Below are 22245 nucleotides of genomic sequence, written 5' to 3'. Positions count from 1 at the left end.
CTTCCTATGATATCCGCCCCTTTATATTTTTTCGCTAATTTGACAGATTCTCGCATCGGTCCACTATACAAACGCGCCAAGTTGGTTGAGTTGTCACAGCTTTTACAACAAAATGTTTTCGCACGAAGACAGGCAGATACAGTTGAGATCATCTTCTGAAGTCCGTACGAAAAACTAAACTATAAATTCCGTAAAGTTCCACTTAAAGAGTTATTTTATCCTCTATCTTTACAACAAAGAGGTAAAATACGTGTAAGACACGCATCCATTGTCAAGCTTCTTAAAGAAAAGCCAGTACCGAAGGTTACTGACATAAATGGTGAAAATCGAGAAAAAATATTCTTACCCCATAATCGGCTATTAGAAGTTTTACATATAGCAATAAAACGAACACTTTCAAAGAGCTTAGACAGATTTACAAAGAATTTGTCATGCCAACCCAGATCCAAAATTATAACATAAAATACAGGATTCAATCAATGTGTAAGTTCTGAAATGTACAAGTAGAACTGTACACTACACACAGGCCAGTCACTCACGTACAACTGTGTACGTAATCTGACGTGCAACAGCCATTAAGCGTGAATGAAGACATCGATCGTTTGCGCCTTACTACTTCACTATAACCTACACAGAGAAATGTTGAGACGCTTAAACGTTACGATTTTTAAATCGTAGAGCTCATTTTATCAGACAGTCGTCAGCGACACACGATGGCAAGTTCACAAACCTGAGAATCTCATATAAATAACTTGGAAGATATTAATTCCAACTAAAGGCTTTTCACAAATCAGAAGATAGATTGCCGATGTATGATCTGAAAAGCAAAAAGAAGCTAAAGGAATAGGCGTACTTCTCTCTCTCTCTCTCTCTCTCTCTCTCTCTCTCTCTCTCTCTCTCTAATGTTGGGAACTGCACGCAGTGGGAATACATTAATCCGTAATTACGTTCTAGACGAGTAGTTCTCCCCCACCCAAGTATGTCACAGTGACGAATGGTGTAACACGATCATATCAATTGAGTGGTGGATAAAGCAAATGATTAGCTTAAATTCATTGACTGACAAACTGCATTGTCTCTACCAAAGATATTGCTTAAAAATACAGGGCGTTTCAAAAAGAAAGAGCAGATTTCAAACATTTATTTCTCAAAAACTACAAATGATAGAAACACAATTCCAACGGTCCTTCACTCAATATGAGTACCAAATGTTACACAACAAATATCAAAACTGTACCTCAATATGAGCACCATTTGTTACACGACAAATATCAAACCGGTATCTCATTTCTTGCCACACACGACGCAACTGGTCTTTAGTTACCGAATTCACGGCCGCAACAATTCGATGTCGTACCTCTTGAAGAGTAGCGGGCATAGGTGGGACATAAACACAGTCCTTTTTGTACCCCCACAAATAAAAATCGCAGGGAGTAAGGTCTGGTGACCTGGGAGGCCACAGACGATGACATTGATCTTGTGCTCCTGCTCTTCCAATCCACCGTCCTGGAATGGTGTTATTTAGGTACCGTCGTACAGGTTCAGAGAAGTGTGGTGGGGCGCCATCTTGCATGAAGATGAAGTGATTTGAATCTTCCTGAAGTTGAGGAAATAGCCAGTTTTCTAACATGTCCAGGTAAATGGTTCCTGTGATAGTTTTCTCCATGAAAAAGAAAGGTCCATAAACTTTGTTTACCGAAATTGCACAAAAGACGTTAACCTTTGGTGAGTCTCTTTCATGTTGAATAACGTCCCTCGGAGTTTCACTCGCCCAAATTCGTACGTTATGCCGATTAACTTTACCAGAAATGTGAAACATTGATTCATCTGAAAAAATTAATCGTTCGGCAAAATTGTCCTCTTCCATGTCCTGTAGAATTGCAGTTGAAAATTCGAACCTTTTGTTGTGGTCGTCAGGACGCAATGCTTGCAATAACTGCAGTTTGTACGGCTTCATGTGCAGACGGTTACTCAGAACGCGCCATACCGTTGTTTTAGACATGTTTAGTTCGTGACTTGCCCGTGCCGTGGATTTTCTAGGGCTCCTTTCGTAAGCTGCACGGACACGCTCGACATTTTCATCCGATGTGCGTGGACGACCCGTGCTTTTTCGCTTGCAGATGCAACCATCTTCTACGAATCTGTGATGCCACTCATAAATTTGCTTATGACGAGGCGGCTGTTTGTTGAATTGACGGCGGAATGCACGTTGCACACCAACAATGGACTCTAACTTTGCAAATTGCAGCACACAAAATGATCGTTCCTGTGGTGTCGTCGCCATTTTCCTACAAACAAACGCCAGCGCCACTGCGGATTTGCATGGAACTTCTGCGCGGACCATTGAAAAACTTTGAACCTTTCTCTGACAAGAAACGTTTGAATTGTGTTTCTATCATTTGTAGTTTTTGAGAAATAAATGTTTGAAATCTGCTCTTTCTTTTTGAAACGCCCTGTACTTCTTCTACCAGTACTTGAGTACCGCTAAAGCATGTCAGATCTACAAAATCGCCGCGCCGAGTGGCCCGTGGTTAGAGGCGCCATGTCACGGATTACGCGGCCCCTTCCGCCGGAGGTTCGAGTCCTCCCTCGGGCATGGGTGCGTGTATTGTTCTTAGCTTAAGTTAGTTTAAGTAGTGTGTAAGTCTAAGAGACCGACCACCTCAGCGGTTTGGTCCCTTAGAAATTAACACACATTTGAACATTTACATAATCTCTAGCTGTGCACTCTTTTACCACGATAAATGTTGACACCATGTATGATTCATTATATAATCGTCGGTGGCTCTGCACTAGAATGACTAAGGAACCGACGGAACGTGATGACTCAGAATGACCATGGGAATTACATTCAAATATGACACCGCCATCTCTCTCATTATTATTTGTCCTCGTTTACGAATTACTATTCTGGCAGACACCAACACAATGTAAGAAAGTCGTATGTGGAATGACGAGATGTCGCAGATGAGAGTGGAATGTTCAGATTGTGAAATTTCAGGGAGGTGGCGTTACAAATACTGGTTTGTTTATTTTTGTCGAAACAAGGATGCTGGAACATATAAGCCTGCTGCCCTCTACGGTAATGATTTGTAACTAGCCGGTTTAGCTTTCAACCCAACAACGATTTATTTCATGAAGAGGAAGCCATAAACTAATGACGCCACAATAGAAATCGCCTTAGCACACTGTTCCCAACCCAACTCACCGTACCTGCGATGAATTACAGCGCCAGTTAGTGGCCGCACAAGACCACCCAAGAAAGTAGTCATCATCATCATCATTTAAGACTGATTATGTCTTTCAGCCTTCAGTCTGGAGCATAGCCCCCTTATAAAATTTCTCCATGATCCCCTATTCAGGGCTAACATTGGTGCCTCTTCTGATGTTAAACCTATTACTTCAAAATCATTCTTAACCGAATCCAGGTACCTTCTCCTTGGTCTGCCCCGACTCCTCCTACCCCCTACTGCTGAACCCATGAGTCTCTTGGGTAACCTTGCTTCTCCCATGCGTGTAACATGACCCCACCATCTAAGCCTGTTCGCCCTGACTGCTGCATCTATAGAGTTCATTCCAAGTTTTTCTTTGATTTCCTCATTGTGGACATCCTCCTGCCATTGTTCCCATCTACTAGTACCTGCAATCATCCTAGCTACTTTCATATCCGTACCCTCAACCTTATTGATAAGGTAACCTGAATCCACCCAGCTTTCGCTCCCATACAACAAAGTTGGTCGAAAGCTTGAACGGTGCACAGATAACTTAGTCTTGGTACTGACTTCCTTCTTGCAGAAGAGAGTAGATCGTAGCTGAGCGCTCACTGCATTAGCTTTGCTACACCTCGCTTCCGGTTCTTTCACTATGTTGCCATACTGTGAGAATATGCATCATAAGTACTTGAAACCGTCCACCTGTTCTAACTTTGTTCCTCCTATTTGGCACTCAATCCGTTTATATTTCTTTCCCACTGACATTACTTTCGTTTTGGAGATGCTAATCTTCATACCATAGTCCTTACATTTCTGATCTAGCTCTGAAATATTACTTTGCAAACTTTCAATCGAATCTGCTATCACAACTAAGTCATCCGCATATGCAAGACTACTTATTTTGTGTTCACATATCTTAATCTCACCCAGCCAGTCTATTGTTTTTAACATATGATCCATAAATAATATGAACAACAGTGGAGACAGGTTGCAGCCTTGTTTTACTCCTGAAACTACTCTGAACCATGAACTCAATTTACCGTCAACTCTAACTGCTGCCTGCCTATCCATGTAAAGACCTTTAATTGCTTGCAAAAGTTTGCCTCCTATTCCATAATCTCGTAGAACAGACAATAACTTCCTCCTAGGAACCCGGTCATATGCCTTTTCTAGATCTATAAAGCATAGATACAATTCCCTGTTCCACTCATAACACTTCTCCATTATTTTCCGTAAGCTAAAGATCTGGTCCTGACAACCTCCAAGAGGCCTAAACCCACACTGATTTTCATCCAATTGGTCCTCAACTAATACTCGCACTTTCCTTTCAACAATACCTCAGAAGATTTTACCCACAACGCTGATTAAAGAGATACCTCTGTAGTTGTTACAATCTTTTCTGTTTCCATGTTTAAAGATTGGTGTGATTACTGCTTTTGTCCAGTCTGATGGAACCTGTCCCGTCTCCCAGGCCATTTCAATTATCATGTGTAGCCATTTAAGACCTGACATTCCACTGTATTTGATGAGTTCCGACTTAATTTCATACACCCCAGCTGCTTTATTGCACTGCAATCTATTGACCATTTTCTCTACTTCCTCAAATGTGATCCTACTTCCATCATCATTCCTATCCAATTCTACCTCGAAATCTGAAACATTACTGATCGTATTTTCACCTACATTGAGCAACTCTTCAAAATATTCTCTCCATCTGCCCGAGGCATCCACAGGATTCACCAGCAGTTTTCCTGACCTGTCCAAAATACTTGTCATTTCCTTCTTACCTCCCTTTCGAAGACTGCTAATTACACTTCAGAATGGTTTTCCAGCAGCTTGACCCATAGTCTCCAACCTGTTTCCAAAGTCTTCCCAAGATTTCTTCTTGGATGCTGCAATTATCTGTTTGGCTTTGTTTCTTTCTTCAACATAACTTTCTCTGTCTACCTGAGTTCTAGTGTGTAGCCATTTTTGATACGCCTTCTTTTTCCTTTTACAGACTGCCTTGACTGTGTCATTCCACCAAGCTGTTTGCTTCATCCTACTTTTACACTCTACTGTTCCAAGACATTCTTTAGCCACTTCTAGTACTGTGTCCCTGTACCTTGTCCATTCCTTTTCCAATGACTGTAATTGACTACATTCAACTAACTGGTACCTTTCTGAGATCGCTGTTATGTACTTGTGCCTGATTTCCTTATCCTGAAGTTTCTCCACTGTTACCCTCCTACATATGGACCTGACCTCCTGCGCTTTCGGCCTCACAATCCCAATTTCACTGCAGATTAAATAATGATCAGTGTCATCAAAGAATCCCCTGAATACACGTGTGTCCCTCACAGCCTTCCTGAGTTCCTGATCTGTTATTATATAGTCAATGACAGATCAGGTTCCCCTGCCTTCCCAAGTATACCGGTGAATGTTCTTATGTTTTAAAAAGGAGTTTGTGATTACTAAGCCCATACTGGCACAGAAATCAAAGAGTTGTTTCCCGTTCCTGTTGGCCTCCATATCCTCTCCAAATTTACCCATAACCTTTTCATACCCTTCTGTTCGATTTCCAATCCTGGCATTAAAATCACCCATGAGCAGAACACTGTCCTTGTTCTTTACTCTAACAACTACATCACTGAGTGCCTCATAAAAACTATCCATCTTATCTTGATCTGTCCCTTCACAATACGAATATACTGACACAGTCCTAATTTTCTTGCTAGACACTGTCAAATCTATCCACATCAGTCGTTCGTTTACATACCTTATTGCAACTATGCTGGGTTCCATTTCTTTCCTGATGTAAAGCCCTACACCCGATTGTGCTATTCCTGCTTTGACTCCTGACAGGTAGACCTTGTATTCTCCCACTTCCTCTTCTTTCTCGCCCCTTACCCGAATGTCACTAACAGCTAAAACGTCCAGCCCCATCTTACTTGCAGCCTCTGCTAGCTCTACCTTCTTCCCAGAGTAGCCCCCATTGATATTGATAGGTCCCCATCTCATTACCATTTGTTTGCCAACTCGTATCTTAGGAGTTCCTGGTTTGTCAGTTAGAGGTGGGACTCCGTCACCTCCAAAGGTCCGAGGCATTTTGCTCTGATTGTTGCCAGCATCATATTTAAAGTACCAGGGAAGCAGGTTGCTAGCCTTACTTGCCCCGAGTCCCATTGAGTTTTAACCCTAACGGTTGAGGGACTAACCGGTGGATTTGGTAGTCTTTGCCGCATGAGCACAAAGGTGACCACGACTCAGAATATGTCCGAGATGTCCAGCCTTATTCCAAAGTAACTGGTATCCCGACTGTCGGAACCACTTAATTGTCCACTCATACGTTGCCCGTGGTTCATGAACTAGGACATGACTACAGGAACCCACACCATGAACCACCAAGTAGTAAAAAAAAAATAAAAAAAAATAAATACACTCCTGGAAATGGAAAAAAGAACACATTGACACCGGTGTGTCAGACCCACCATACTTGCTCCGGACACTGCGAGAGGGCTGTACAAGCAATGATCACACGCGCGGCACAGCGGACACACCAGGAACCGCGGTGTTGGCCGTCGAATGGCGCTAGCTGCGCAGCATTTGTGCACCGCCGCCGTCAGTGTCAGCCAGTTTGCCGTGGCATACGGAGCTCCATCGCAGTCTTTAACACTGGTAGCATGCCGCGACAGCGTGGACGTGAACCGTATGTGCAGTTGACGGACTTTGAGCGAGGACGTATAGTGGGCATGCGGGAGGCCGGGTGGACGTACCGCCGAATTGCTCAACACGTGGGGCGTGAGGTCTCCACAGTACATCGATGTTGTCGCCAGTGGTCGGCGGAAGGTGCACGTGCCCGTCGATCTGGGACCGGACCGCAGCGACGCACGGATGCACGCCAAGACCGTAGGATCCTACGCAGTGCTGTAGGGGACCGCACCGCCACTTCCCAGCAAATTAGGGACACTGTTGCTCCTGGGGTATCGGCGAGGACCATTCGCAACCGTCTCCATGAAGCTGGGCTACGGTCCCGCACACCGTTAGGCCGTCTTCCGCTCACGCCCCAACATCGTGCAGCCCGCCTCCAGTGGTGTCGCGACAGCCGTGAATGGAGGGACGAATGGAGACGTGTCGTCGTCAGCGATGAGAGTCGCTTCTGCCTTGGTGCCAATGATGGTCGTATGCGTGTTTGGCGCCGTGCAGGTGAGCGCCACAATCAGGACTGCATACGACCGAGGCACACAGGGCCAACACCCGGCATCATTGTGTGGGGAGCGATCTCCTACACTGGCCGTACACCACTGGTGATCGTCGAGGGGACACTGAATAGTGCACGGTACATCCAAACCGTCATCGAACCCATCGTTCTACCATTCCTAGACCGGCAAGGGAACTTGCTGTTCCAACAGGACAATGCACGTCCGCATGTATCCCGTGCCACCCAACGTGCTCTAGAAGGTGTAAGTCAACTACCCTGGCCAGCAAGATCTCCGGATCTGTCCCCCATTGAGCATGTTTGGGACTGGATGAAGCGTCGTCTCACGCGGTCTGCACGTCCAGCACGAACGCTGGTCCAACTGAAGCGCCAGGTGGAAATGGCATGGCAAGCCGTTCCACAGGACTACATCCAGCATCTCTACGATCGTCTCCATGGGAGAATAGCAGCCTGCATTGCTGCGAAAGGTGGATATACACTGTACTAGTGCCGACATTGTGCATGCTCTGTTGCCTGTGTCTATGTGCCTGTGGTTCTGTCAGTGTGATCATGTGATGTATCTGACCCCAGGAATGTGTCAATAAAGTTTCCCCTTCCTGGGACAATGAATTCACGGTGTTCTTATTTCAATTTCCAGGAGTGTAAATAAAAAATAATAAAAAAAAGTCTGTCGCCGTGTTTCAGAGCTTACCGAATAAAACACCAGTTGACATTTGACGTATTCGTAGGCAGTTAGAGCATATTTACATTACAGTTCCAGGTATGTAATTTCCTTCTGGTCTTTGGTAAATAACAATATAGAGTACTTCGCGAATATAACCGCTTGCTTTATTTTTTTCTGCTTAAGAACTATATGGAGGCTCCTCGTCTCTCTGATAGAACAGGGAAGATTCTAGTATATCTGATGCCTCGACGAGGTCTATTTATCGACTCACTGAAAACGGAAATGGCTTTCATAATTTTATGCTTCGGTTAAAATATTAGTTATCCCGTACGTATAAGTCGGATGACAGAAAACAGAACTTACTCTTCGACTAGCGAGATTGTGACCACCATTTTAATTAAAAACAAAAATAAATAAAAGTCTTCAGAAACAATCACTGCTGTTCCCAAGTCTTGAAAAAATTTACTGAACTTCAAAATTAAGTTTGATGCGCTTAGTTACATATCGTACCTCGAATGCTGTATATTTTAAACAATATGAGCAGTTGTTAAGACACTGACTTCCCAAAACCAACAAAGGCGGTTGCTGGGACAAACTCTTGAAAGAAAACTGTCATTTTTTTCTCTCATTCATGTCCATTCTGAGCTTGTTCCCGTTTCTAACGACTTGATCATTTACAAGGCGTGAATCTTTAAACTTCCTTTGCTTTTCGCTTAACTCTTCCTGTGTTTCAGCAGCCAGGTGACAGGATAGTCACGGCTTTTTCCGTACATACTACATGAAACCGTTAAAAACAATGACTTAAAACTTCTTATGACAGTACTCATTTCCAAGAATGACTTCTATTTTACATACCTGGCATTGTGTTTACAAATAAGTTATTTAAATGATAAAAGTGAACTTGGAGTCGTAAAATTAAGTATGTAACGGTTGTGGTCTAAAACTGTCACATGCTTGGGACCCCCTAGCGTTGCTGCGATGAACTAGGAGTCCATGTGTCCGTCCATTGGCTGAGTAGGCCTACTGTTTACGAAGTTCATTTCGTTTTCTTGCAGTGAAGCACCTTCCTGTTGTATGTAAACCAATTACTCAAGTTTTAATGGAGATATCGCCTTGTTGTGTGCAGCAACTGAGAACGTGAAAGGACGCTGCCCGCATCCCGGAAATGCCACTGAACCCGTGAAGGCAATTAGCTACGCTCTAGCGCTGTCTACAACGGCAGAATGCACCTAGCGCTGTGAGAGCTTCTCACTCTAAGACAGGAGTTGCTTTATAATGGAGTGGCCTGGAAAGAACAAAGCAACAAGCTGAGTGCAGAAAGCGTCGTCTCGTATACCGGGCACAAGTAGGGAGAATGTGAATTCTGAGTAACTGTTGATAATGTTAAAGAGTAGTAGAATCACAGTATTCTTGTGTACTACGTTTCGTAGTTCCATTCTTGATCTTTCTTCTGTCTATCCTGCGCCAATCTCATTTTTTCATTCTACTTAGGCCCTACGTCCTCAGTCTGTGATAGCAGTAGCGTCTCTAAACTTAGTTGCTTTCTGCTGCTTACAGCATTTCAAATTAGCTAGCCCTGTGCCTAAAACTGCCTATACGTGGTACGGCTAGATGCTGACCGGCACGTGTAGCGTTACGCTTCATGGGAACGGCACATCTCCTAGCACGGTGTATGAATTGACAATATTTACTTACGAAATGAATGGTGGTAGTAATTCCTCGTGAATGTCTGCCATTAAGGGCAATAATGAAAAAGGAAGGGAAAAGGGAAAAGGGAAAAAAGGGAAAAGGGGGAAGGGGTCACTGTTGTCAGCTGCATTGGGACATTACGCAGAATCGGCGGCGACTAGTGAAAATATGTACCGGACCGGGATTCGAAACTGGGATCTCCAGCTTACTAGAGAGGTGCGATAACCATTGCGCCATGTCGGAAAGACACACCACACATTTCTATAATCTGATACGCGTAACTGGGCAATGAATCCACCTTCTTCAGTGCGGATGAACAGATACGTCCGACCTCCCGTAGGAATCTCAGAAGAGCGAATATGGGGGAAATGGACAGGGGCTGCAGACAGGTGGTGCTCGATGGGAGTGTGGGTCGGCCGTGAGGCGAGCAGAGATAGTCCGTACAGTTGCGGTAACACTGTCTCCCGGATGGCGCATCAGGTATGACGTTTCAATTTATTATTTCTTTGCTACCGACTCTATTCGCAACACTGTTTGCAGACAGTATCTCCATATATCACTGACTATACCTGCAAAATTATCATTCTACGACAGATAGATAAGAAAGATGATGTCGTAAACATTGAGATGACTGAGAAACTAGCTTTTGCTTAAAATGGAGTGCTGATTACTCAGATCATATTCATCCAGTGTTTCATAATGAGAGCACGTAGCGACTCCCAACAAACGGAAAGCGTAGTTTCAGACCTTTTCTAAACTTTTTCTCTCATGTGTGCTTAACGTCCAGTAGTGTGTGGTTATAATTAAAGAGTAGCTACTCACGGAAGACCTTTGAAGGCTGTAATTATCTTACGCTGTGAAACTTCGTAGATACGCTAATGCGTTAATGCGGAACCGATTTATGTTGGGGAAAAAAATAGTTCCAGTTGCCGCGGGTGCAAATCAAGCGCTGTGCACATTGTTCTGACCGCGTTGATGTCACACTGTTATACAAGCACCACACATTCATCTAATTTAGATTCGGACCTATACAGCTTTGTGGTCAATCAATAATCGTTAAGACTACAAATTCGCAGGTTCCGAGTTCATTCCCCGGTCAGTACTATGACGTTTTTATGTAACTCACTGTTCCTTTCACCTCTGGGTATGATTTGTGTAAGTGAAAAGTTCCAAGTTATCTCGTGGTTAGGAGTTCCTATAATTGGTGAGAGGTAGGCAGTTAAAAGACGAGAGTAAAGCAAGACCATACTCTGTCCAACAGGACGATACCTAATAAAGCACTGCTGTATTCAGGTCGAGAACACCTTCACTACTTCATTATTACCCTTCACGGCAGACATTCACGAGGAATTCCTACCACCAGTGATTTTATACGTAAATATTGTCAATTCGTGCACTGTGCAATCCATAACGTGAGTGAACAGTATGGCTATCGAGAAAATAGACTACGTGCTGTTAGTGAAATTGTTTGTTGTGAATGGCAGCAAATACAGTGCTGCTCTGAGAGAGTATCGCCGGCTGAAAAGTCTGAGGAGAGGCCTGATGTCATTAAATACTTTAAAGAAAATAATAATAGTGACTTCCGAAAACATACTGAGCTTGGGTGGTGGTACCTAGATGAGGAACGCATCCCATCCCGTTGGAAGCTATTGGCGAGGTTGCTGTTGCTGTAACTGATCATGCAGTACGTCACCCTGGTAGTGCTAGTGCTAGTGCTCGTGCAGTGCCACGAGAACTGTCACATCTCATGTTCAACAGTACGGAAAGTCTTACGATGTGTTTTGCAGCAGCCGAAACCTCAAGGTCTACAGCAACGTTCTGAATTTTCCCTACGAATTCTGGCACGGATTGAAGTTAATGACATGTGGCCTGGCTATGTTCTGTGGAGTGACGCAGCACATGTTACACTACAGGGAGCAGTGAATATACAAAACTGCCGAATTTGGGGCACTGCTAAAGCGTGTGTTGCGTACGAAGAGCCACTGCACTCTCCGTATGTGACTGTGTGGGGTGGGTTTACAAGCACCTTTATTCTCAGTCCGTTCTTCTTTGAAGAAAATGCAACCAGACGGCCTGTAGGGGGTATCGTGACGTCTGCACGTTATCGCAACCTCCTTGTACATCATGTGAAAGATCGGAACAGTGTGGTAACCACCGTTTTTATGCAATGTCGCTCACCCAGTGAGAGATCTGCTTAATGCAACAATCCATGAATGTTTTTTCTCCAGATGTTTTCCAGAAGCATGGCCTGGGAGATCACCTGATCGGAAACCGTGATTTTTGGCTCTGAGATACGTCAAATAACGCGTTTACCAGGGACACGTTCGGTCTCTACCCTGTCTGAAGGCTATAAACAGGAACACGTAGCTGAGAGTTAACATTTTTTTTCGTCAAGAGGTGGAGCCTCTCCACGCCCACACCGGCATGATGGCCAACTCAAAAGGTCTACTGCCATCTCTGCATAAAGGGTTAGTTTTCACTAAAGTGAGGTGTCGCAGGATGTGGGGACTGCGATGTTTGCGTACGTCTGGTTAAGGTTAACCCTTAACACACGCTCATCTGGAGATAGATTGGGTCGAAAGTCGAGCGAAAGGTAGCGGTTTGAAGGGCAGAGGGGAAAAAAAGTGCCAAGCCAAGCGCCAAGGGGCGATAGCTAGGGCGGGTAGTAAGAGCAGTAGCGGATGTCTTGCTGACTGCGACAGGTCATGCAAGCGTAGAGATTCCACCCCCTGCGAGCAACTGCTGATCACGCTGTTTTGCGGATGCAGCATCTCGTCGACGCCTCCTATGCTCATATTGAACAAGCTGTGGAAACAGCTGTTACTAATGAAATTAACACTATGCCTTTCTTGCTAGTTTTACTTTCTCTACCTACGTCCCATTCTTAACTCATTACATACGGAAATATTTCTATACATCTTTCTTAAATTCACTTCGCTAAATTTGCACCTGATGGCCAAATCTGAAACTAATTTTCTCCAGCGAAAGTCTGTTCCACATTAACGCATTAGCGTATATACCAAGTTTCGCTGCCGTACGATAATTACAGCCCACACTGTACTTTAATGATAGCCACCCGACAGTTAGCACATTAACTCATTAGTATAGTAATCAGATTTTGAAGCTGTTTTATACGCGCGACTTCGATTTTTTAAAGAATCGCGGTATTATAGGTTAACTAACTAAATGATGTGGTAATTGAAAAGGCGATGTTAATCAAACAAGTGGTTATTTAAGATGCTCACATAGGTGATCGATGTTGTACTATACTGGAAGAAGCGAGATATGCGTCTGCTCGTTCAACCACGTAACTGCAGTGCAGTCTTGGTCTTAGACACGACCGGTTACCTTAGGTTAGTTAAGAGTGCAGTGTTCTTTGTCACGTTCAGTGTTCTTGCATAGTATAGAAGTGTCACAGTGCTGACTGCACATTATACTGCGGCGTTCGTTCATGCCGTTATGTGAGATCACAGTCCAGCGGACTGTCTGAAAAATATCGCATGCACATCCCACGAGAGAATTTCGATTCTACCCAGAACATATCACAATTTGGTGAACAGAAACTGTGCACCACCGCCGCGCCCTAGCAGGAGATGGATTTTTTTCCGCCTGCATTCTCCTTCTTTGCCCTTCATCCCACCCCCACCTCCAGCCCCTCTCTCTGTCCCACACCGCCCTTACCGTCACTCGAGACGGTCACCTGCGTATCGAATTCCACGATTTCTCAGGCCTCGACAAGGTCGCATAGAATGGTGTTAGCAGTACCATTTGTCTCAACATGTAATACAACGCACACTATGTTTGATGAAGAGTACTTCGTACCAGTATTAGAGAGATTTTCTGTCCTATTCTATTCGCTCATGGAGCAAGAGAAAAATAACTTTTTGTGCCTGTGTACTTTCTTCTATCTCTCATATTTTCCTCGTGATGTCTATAGGACATGCACGATGCAGGCAGTCTCCCCCTAAAACCAGTGGTCTGAATTTGCCCAACAGGACTTCCCGGGAACAAAGTCGTTATTCCTCCAAAAAATTCCATTGAAGCTTCCCGAGCATTGCTCTTAACTTCTGGATCTGCTAAACCGATGTGTTACAATCCCAGCAACGCGTCTCTGAAGTCGTTCGATGCCTGTTTTTCTTGATTGATAAGGAATTGGAACACTGGAGTAGGCATTCTAGAAGTAATGTGGCTAGTCTTACACGCGTTTCCTTTACAGCCGCACCGCTCACTCCAAGAACACTATAAGGAGAGAGAGAAAAAAAAAAAACAATCTGTCACTCATCCTTCCACCATTGATTTCACTTGTTCTTTCCGTTTAGTGTCCTTTCGTAGTATTACCGCATGGAAACTACTTACTCTTAAATCAGATGTGCCTGCTTCCCTCTTTCTCCTTGGCATTATATTGTGTTTATCCACATTTAAATAGAGCCACCATTCATTGCGCCAAGTGGAAATTCTGTCAAAGTTGTTCTGCATTTTGTTACGATCGTCGAAAGACGAAATCTTCCTATAGACAATACCATCCTCAGCGAACAATCTGATAGCGCTGCTGACACCATATTTTGATATTTTCTGTTTTCAGAAAACGATGGCGGTCCTATTACGATTCCTTGAAACATACCCGATGTTAAAGTATAGTGGAAGCTGTTGGTACGACCAAGTTCGACATAAACTAATTACATATATTTAAACCGAATTCTGTAATTTTTCTTTTACATAAGGTGTCCATGTCAAAGTTTGTTCCCATTGTTATTACAATATTTGTAAAACAAATGTACATTTTCAGTTTGAAATTTTTTTTCTTCGGGGTCACCCATGACTCACTAAAATGTAAGACCTGACGGGGAAATAAGAATAAGAATAAAATTCTATAAAAATTGGTTTCTACATCTTGGGATGCCTGAAATACAAATTGCTGAAACGCAATTTCTGAAAAGAACTGAGCACATGAGAAAAGGAAAAAAACAATGTTTGGCTACCGCAACACGTGATAGTGTTTGCGAATGTCAGACGAGAAACGGTGGGTGACTCCGAAAGGACTTAAAACGTACTACTTTGACATTAAATGTTAGTAACAGATTAGAAACAACATATGGCTTCCCGAATTAACATTAGCTTATATATATTTACATTAGGAAGACTAACGAAATGGTTGAACAATTCGCGAAGAAGAAATGAGATTCATGCTTAATCATCCTCAAGCATAAGAAGAAGAAGTAGACGAAGCAATATATGTTATTATTACGCTCTGTGACGAGTTAGTGCCATTCTTACTCCGGAACATTGTATGAAAGATACAGTGAAATGGTTCAAATGGCTCTGAGCACTATGGGACTTAACTTCTGTGGTCATCAGTCCCCTAGAACTTAGAACTACTTAAACCTAACTAACCTAAGGACATCACACACATCCATGCCCGAGGCAGGATTCGAACCTGCGACCGTAGCAGTCGCGCGGTTCCGGACTGAGCGCCTTAACCGCGAGACCACCGCGGCCGGCAAAGATACAGTGAACTTAGCGCTTTGCTTGCCTCCGTCATCAAGGTGTAGTGTTTCGCGGTTTAAGAGTCCCGTTCGGGAATTTGTGAGGGTTTTGAAGTGTCATTCTCGTGTATACATTGCAAATATATCAGATTCATCAGAATATGTCATAATCTGGGTAGGCTTATATTTTGTGTGCTGTATCCTATACATGCACAATAAAATGTAACTCCCTGAATATATTGGATTTTGACTCCTTGTTGATCTCTGACTATATGCATGATGCCCAAAGCATACTTAAGAAAAAGTTACGTAGGACAGCGTAGAAACCCTTGATAGACGGATTTTTACAAAAATAATGGATGTAACACAAGCTACAGGTGGTTGGAGAGTGAGAAATACTGCTAAAATATACAGAAGGTAACAAAATGGTTCAGTTAGCTCTGAGGACCATGGGACTTAACATCTGAGGTCATGAGTCCCCTAGAACTTAGAACTACTTAAACCTAACGACATGACACACATCCATGCCCGAGGCAGGATTCGAACCTGCGACCATAGTGGTCGCGTGGGTCCAGACTGAAGTGCCTAGAACCGCTCGGCCACACCGGCCGGCCAGAAAGTAAGAGAAATAATCCTCTTTGGGCAGATCTGCCCAGTAAATGAGAACAGTCTAACGAAACAAACATCACTGTATTTCTGAAAAAAAGGAAGTCAACAATAGCGTGGACTGGAGAAGTAAGAAAAGAACTAGAGAGAAACAATATCAAAGAATCGGGAAAATTAAATACTAAATTTAGAAAGCTTTAAATACAGAAATTAAGAATTAAGGAACAACATAAACTAAACTCCATCCGAACACGACTTGGAAGGCCCAACGGTACCGATCGGCCGCCGTGTCACCCTCAGCCCACAGGCGTCACCGAATACGGGTATGGAAGGGCATGTGGTCAGCACACCGCTCTCCCGGCCGTATGTCAGTTTACGACACCGGAGCCACTACTACTCAAACAGTAGCTCCCCAGTTTGCCTCACAAGGGCTGAGTGCACCACGCTTGCTAACAGCGCTCGGCAGACCGGATGGTCACCCATCCAAGTGCTAGCCCAGTCCGGCAGCGCTTAACTTCGGTGATCTGACGGGAACCGGTGTTACCACTGCGGCAAGGCCGAAAGGAACAACATGGACATAAGAAAATAGAAGAGAACATAGGTAGAGCACGAAGTAATGGACAAAAGTGAAACACACAGTAATCTGATCATCTGGAATTGGTAGTTATCCCAGTTGACCAATAAGAAGGTGAAAATAACACTGAAAAACTTAAATCTACAAGTTTTATCGACGGGAATTAGCAGACAGTGAATGCAAAGAATATTTCTTTCTAGAATAGTTAACAGTAGTTGACAGAATAATCGAGACGGAGTGCGGACTGTGGATGGCGCGCCGCCTAGCGACGACCGCTTGTGACCGGAAGCAAGGTGTGGGCGTGCCGCGCACACCTCCGGCCGCGCCGCTACGCAGCCGGCAGCAGTAGTAGCACGCGAGTCTGGACACCACGCTGTCTGGATCTCGGTTACCCGGCCACTCGCTTGTTGGCTTGAAACGGACTTCCCGCGTCCCTTTCCACATCCTTTCCACCCCAAGAGCTCATCCGCCAAACGACAAATTACATACAATCGTTGAGAAATGTACGAGAGCAACGTAATATTTTCGAAATTAGATGCTGATATTTTTCGCGTTTCGGAACGAAGCGAGAAAATAAAAAGAAGAGTGCAGCGATACAGAAGCAGAATAACACACAGACATTGTATTCAAGAATTATTTCCTACAGCACAAGTGAAAGCAAATAATTCTCTGCGCCTGGAGGAAAAAGAAAAACAATTGGTGCAAAAACTTTATTATATACGTCGTTACTGATACAGCAGCGGCCTTTAGAAAAAAAAAAAAAACGTCGTTTATGATGGACAAACTAACTTCCTGTATATCATCGTTCTTTCCAAGGAATACGGAACGAGGATAAGTCCTCACACACAGTACCAGACATGTATTCTAATAACACTATTTGTCTTGACCACAATAGAGTGTGGTAAAGACAGGTAGTGTTCTTATAGTGCAACTAAATGTCGACATCTCATAGAACTACAGCAATATACAGTGCGGTCAGAAACAGTCTGAAAAGCTCTTAAGGGAATTGCAGCATAGATTGTGCTGATAAATAATTGTTAAGGAAAAATTTGGTACGTTGTACCGTTTCCGGGCTAATTAGTACTTAAGTTAGCCCATCAGGCCGTTGGGCGCACAAATTCACGCGGCCCGCCCGAAGCAGTTAGTGCCAGTTGTTCTCATAACATGTATGATAGCCCACGAAACTACCCAGACTTTGGCTCGGGTTCGATTTTTACTACCGTCCCATGTCAAATTTTTGTGTCGCTCACTTGTTTGATTTCAGGAAACAAAATGAAGAGCACGTTTGGTGACACCGTCTCTGACGAGCCGCTTGAATTTGCGCGTGCAACGGCCTGATTGGCTACCTTCGACGCTAATCAACTCGGAAATGGCGCAAAGTATCAGAATTTTTCTGAAGTCCTTTCCGAGCACGACCGATCTTAAGTCACCCTTACAAGGTTTTCAGATTGTTTCCGGACGCCCTATATATCAGATCGTTTCTTCTCAGACCCTGAAATTAGTTACAGTGTCTCTTCGGGTATATAAAGCCCGTTGCAAATCTTTCGATTTAAGTCCGCAAAGGCGGCCGGTATCTCAGTACCGGTGCTTATTCATTCAATCATTTCCCTGTTTGGCCTCCGAAGGCTGTGGCTGTGTGGTCCATAGAAAAATTTGAGATAACTATCAGGAATCTAACCTGGGACCTCCTCATTACTGTCTAATAACACTAATCAATAGACCACGGAGACGATCTTCTCATGGATTTCGTCTCTTGCTGAAAAGGCAGCCTCTACGAAAAATCATGTGCCCGGAACCATCTCTAAATGTTTGATACGCATACTATTTATTTCTGCTGTTACATTATATTGTACAGAAGAGCGTTTTAAGTTAGCAGAGTTCAGTAAAGTGAAATGAGGTAAACTGGTGTACAAAACATTCCGGGACTTCTTCCCGCGTCGATACAGGGTAAAAACTGAAGCCTTTGACGATTGCCTACATCGCCTGTGTCATGAGCAACTGACTGCCAAAACTGCTACTGTGGGGGCCTCACAGTCATATATCGCTTCTGATTGGTCGGTAATTACGTAATGCTGTCGCAGATGGTGTCAACGTCTGTGCTAGTGGCACCACCGCTTCCATAGTAGTGTAAACAATGCTACGAGTGTCTGTCTCTTCTCTGCATCTAGAGCTCGCTTGCAGGTTATATCCGCTGTCACGGTTGAAGTGGAATCCCAGTATGTAGGAACCTGGGACAAAACTTTAGTTTTGACCATTCAGAAGCCATCTATGGGCTATATAAGGTTACCACAGCAGCAGTTTTGACAGCCAGTTGCTCCTGCCGAAGACGATGGAGGTAATCGTCGAAAGCTTGAAATTTTGCCCTGAACTGAGGCTGCAAGAAGTCCGTGAATGTTTTATGTAACAGTGCCTTCATGAAAGACTACGTTCTCAGGTAAATTGGTCCGTGACACTTGCGAGTCGGCCGTCGAAACGTGACCGATTAGAAGCAAATACAGCGAAGTGGGAAGTGCCTCGGCGCACAAACGTCGCGAGAGAACCTGTCTCCGCAGCCCGTTCTGCACGGTGCAGATGAAACGTCAGCAATCGACCGGCGACAGATAAGGAAAGTGACATCTGAGCGGATGTGACGTCCGGCCTGGACCGGATGGCAATGCCCTCGCCGCTCCTGCGCTGGCGCAATGAACTACGCAGCCTACGCGTAACTCGAACCGGCTGGGTGGAGTTGGCTTCGTCTCTCTCCAGGCTTGCACATTTGCATGCCGCTTTGGAGGAAGAAAATTGTTTCACCCAAGGCTTCGTAGAAAACAGAAAACGTCCGCCTCCTTAGCTGGGAGGTCAGCGCGCCTGACTGCCATTCAGGGGGTCTGGGTTCGATTCCCGGCCGGATCGGAGATTTTATCCGCTCGAGGACTGGATGTTGTGTTGCCTCCATCATCGCCATCGACGTCCACATCGCCAAAATGGCGTCAAATAAAGAGACGCGCACTACGCGACCGATGGAAGCCAATAATGCTATACGGCATTTCAGAACAGTGAGGTGTAAAGGGTTGGCAAGCTTGTACTGCATACTCAGCCCAGAGGCTTTCACAGACGGAACCGTGCCTCTGCTCATGCTTGTCCCCACTGGAACGCCATACCCGTCCGCTCTACTTGTTGATGGCAGTGGTGATTGTGCAAATGAGTGATGACCTGATAATTCATTCAAGCCAAACGAACAACCTAGGTGGCGCTAGATTCTCAGAATGGCTTCCTTAAAGCGATAGTAACGAAGGCCGGGATAGCTGATGCAAATTTACTGCTATTAGAAACTTCGAAAGCGTATACATTTTGGTATCGACGGGAGCTACTACTTCTTAGCGTGTGTACGACAACCACTGTATGACATTTAAATGAAGTGTAGCGACGAAGTGGCACATCGTCTGTTTAGTTCAAATGGTTCAAATGGCTCTGAGCACTATGGGACTTAACATCTGAGGTCATCAGTCCCCTAGACTTAGAACTACTTAAACCTAACTAACCTAAGGACATCACACACATCCATGCCCGAGGCAGGATTCGAACCTACGACCGCTGCGGTCGCGCGGTTCCAGACTGTAGCGCCTAGAGTCTGCTTAGTACTACATGCAAAGAACGCAACTAGGTTATCGCAGAGTCCCTATTTTAGAATGGCAGGTTTACTTCGGCCAGTTCTCAAACGAAGCCCTCTAAGTGATCAGGCTGCTTTCAAGAGAGTAGCTCATCTTTTGGTGGTATTCGACCACGTTCAGTTCTATCCTGCCAGCATTGCAGCCTCTCTTCTGCGTTTGAGTTCATTAGGGGAGCAGTACTTGAAATAAAGCTTTCCTGCAGCGAAGACGTTGAGCAATAGGTTCATGCTCATGAAGTGTGTGCCTATTATCAGTGTTGACTTTTCTCCTTTCGGATTTGGCGGATAGCTATCTACACGTGTATCAGTCTGTATAACGGAGAAGCAAAGACGTAAATAAATAGGTTACAGAGTGGGATATAAATGATAAGATTCGATGATAACATTGAAACTTCAGTGAAAGTGAAAAAGAATTACAGGAAGTGTTACATGGACTGAAGAGTCTAATGAGTACAGAATATGGATTGAGAGTAAATCGAAGAAAGACGAAAGTAGCCAGAAGTAGCAGGAATGAGAACAGTGAGGAATTTGAAATCAGAATTGGTGATCATGAAGTAGAAAAAGTTGGGAATTCTGCTACCTAAGCAGCAAAATAATCGATGATGGACAGAGCAAAATGGACATCAAGAGAAGACTAGCACTGACAAAAGGGGCATTCCTTGCCAAGGAAAGTCTACTACTATCAAACATAGGTCTTAATTTGAGGAAAAAAATCTGATAATGTAATTTTGGAAGACAGCATTACTTGGCAGTGAAATATGGACTGTGGGACAATCGAAACAGAAAAGAACAGAAGCATTTGAGATATGGTGTTACAGAAGAATGTTGAAAATTAGGTGAACCGATAAGGTAAGGAATGATGAGGTTCTCCGTAGAATCGGCGAGGAAACTAGGAAGAAGGGACAGGATGGTAGAACATCTGGCTTCCAAAATTACATTCTCAGAAATGTCTTCCTCAAATTAAGGCCTACGTTTAATACTAGTAGACTTCTCTTGGCCAGGAATGCCCTTTTCGCCAATGCTAGTCCGCGTTTGATGTCCTCCTTGCTCCGTCCTTCATGGATTACTTAGTGATCACCTATTCTGATGTTACATTTCTCACTGTTATCCTTTCTGCTGCATCTGATTACTTTCGTCTTTCTTCGATTGACCCTCAATCCATATTCTGTACTCATTAAACTAACTGTTCGTCCCATTCAACACATGCTGTAAATCTTTCTCACTTTCACTGAGAATAGCAATGTTATCAGCGAATCTTATCATTTATATCCTTTCACCTTGCATTTTAATCTCACTCTTTAACACATGTTACTAGATGGAACTGTAGAGGATAAACCCTACAGAGCAAGACATAGATTGGAATACATTCAGCAAATAATTTAGGAGGTAGGTTGCAATTGCTACTTGAAAAGGTTGGCACAGAAGAGGAATTCGTAGTGGGTCGCGTCAAAGCAGTCAGAAGGCTGTCTTTTTTTCAGTCTGATATCGGGTGGTGCTGTTAAGACGAGAACTTGATTTTTCTCGAGCTCTATAAGGAATGAATTAGTTAGAAAGATAGAAAGAAGCCCAACATCTTGTGGCTCAGAGCCGGGTGCGAGCCTTTCTATTCGAAGTTAATTCCGCAGTTTGTGTGCATACTTCACTACTTATTTAATCTAACAGCTTCTTTTAGACTCAAGAGACTGGGTGGACACACTTCCAGACGTTTCTTTGCCAGAAAAATTAGAGTATGCCACTGGGAATAGAACCTGTAACTTTGGTGTCAGTAGCTTCGCCAACCATTAGAACTAAGAGCGAGCTAGAAAATACATTCAAACGTACAGTCGTCCCGCGTCGTCCGGAGTCGCTAAGGACACTCAAAGAGGAAGTGAGCAACGCCTGGCATCTCCTAAAAACGCGCCATTGTTTTTCCAAATCGAGGCACATAAATACGGAACCGCTGAGGGGTGTGCTCCATTGTTTCCCCCATGTCGGGGTATCCTTTTTTTTTTCACCGACAGAGAGATCGTGTCCTGTTTTATCGAGTGGCACGTCCTTCGGCTACAGGAGGGGGATGACGTGTTAGGGAGGGGGGGGGGTTGTGTGTGCGTGCGTGCTGAGGCCTACAATGTGTTCGCCGGGCCCACGTAGGGAGCTCCTGATGCCCCACGGCGGCAGCTGTGGCCACCAC

General features: G+C 44.3%; 1 protein-coding gene and 1 pseudogene across 2 annotated transcripts in view; one reads left to right on the top strand and one right to left on the bottom strand.

The window, feature by feature from the left end:
* Positions 1-22245, top strand: part of LOC124788077 (phospholipid phosphatase 1-like) — a 781858-nt gene that overhangs the window by 656442 nt on the left and 103171 nt on the right. The window lies entirely within an intron of this gene.
* On the bottom strand, positions 16300-16417 carry LOC124791193 (annotated as a pseudogene).

This window comes from Schistocerca piceifrons, chromosome 3, assembly GCF_021461385.2.
Source record: "Schistocerca piceifrons isolate TAMUIC-IGC-003096 chromosome 3, iqSchPice1.1, whole genome shotgun sequence".
NCBI lineage: Eukaryota > Metazoa > Arthropoda > Insecta > Orthoptera > Acrididae > Schistocerca > Schistocerca piceifrons.
The sequence above is the reverse complement of the archived record's forward strand: the minus strand, read 5'-3'. Positions and strand labels throughout refer to the sequence as shown.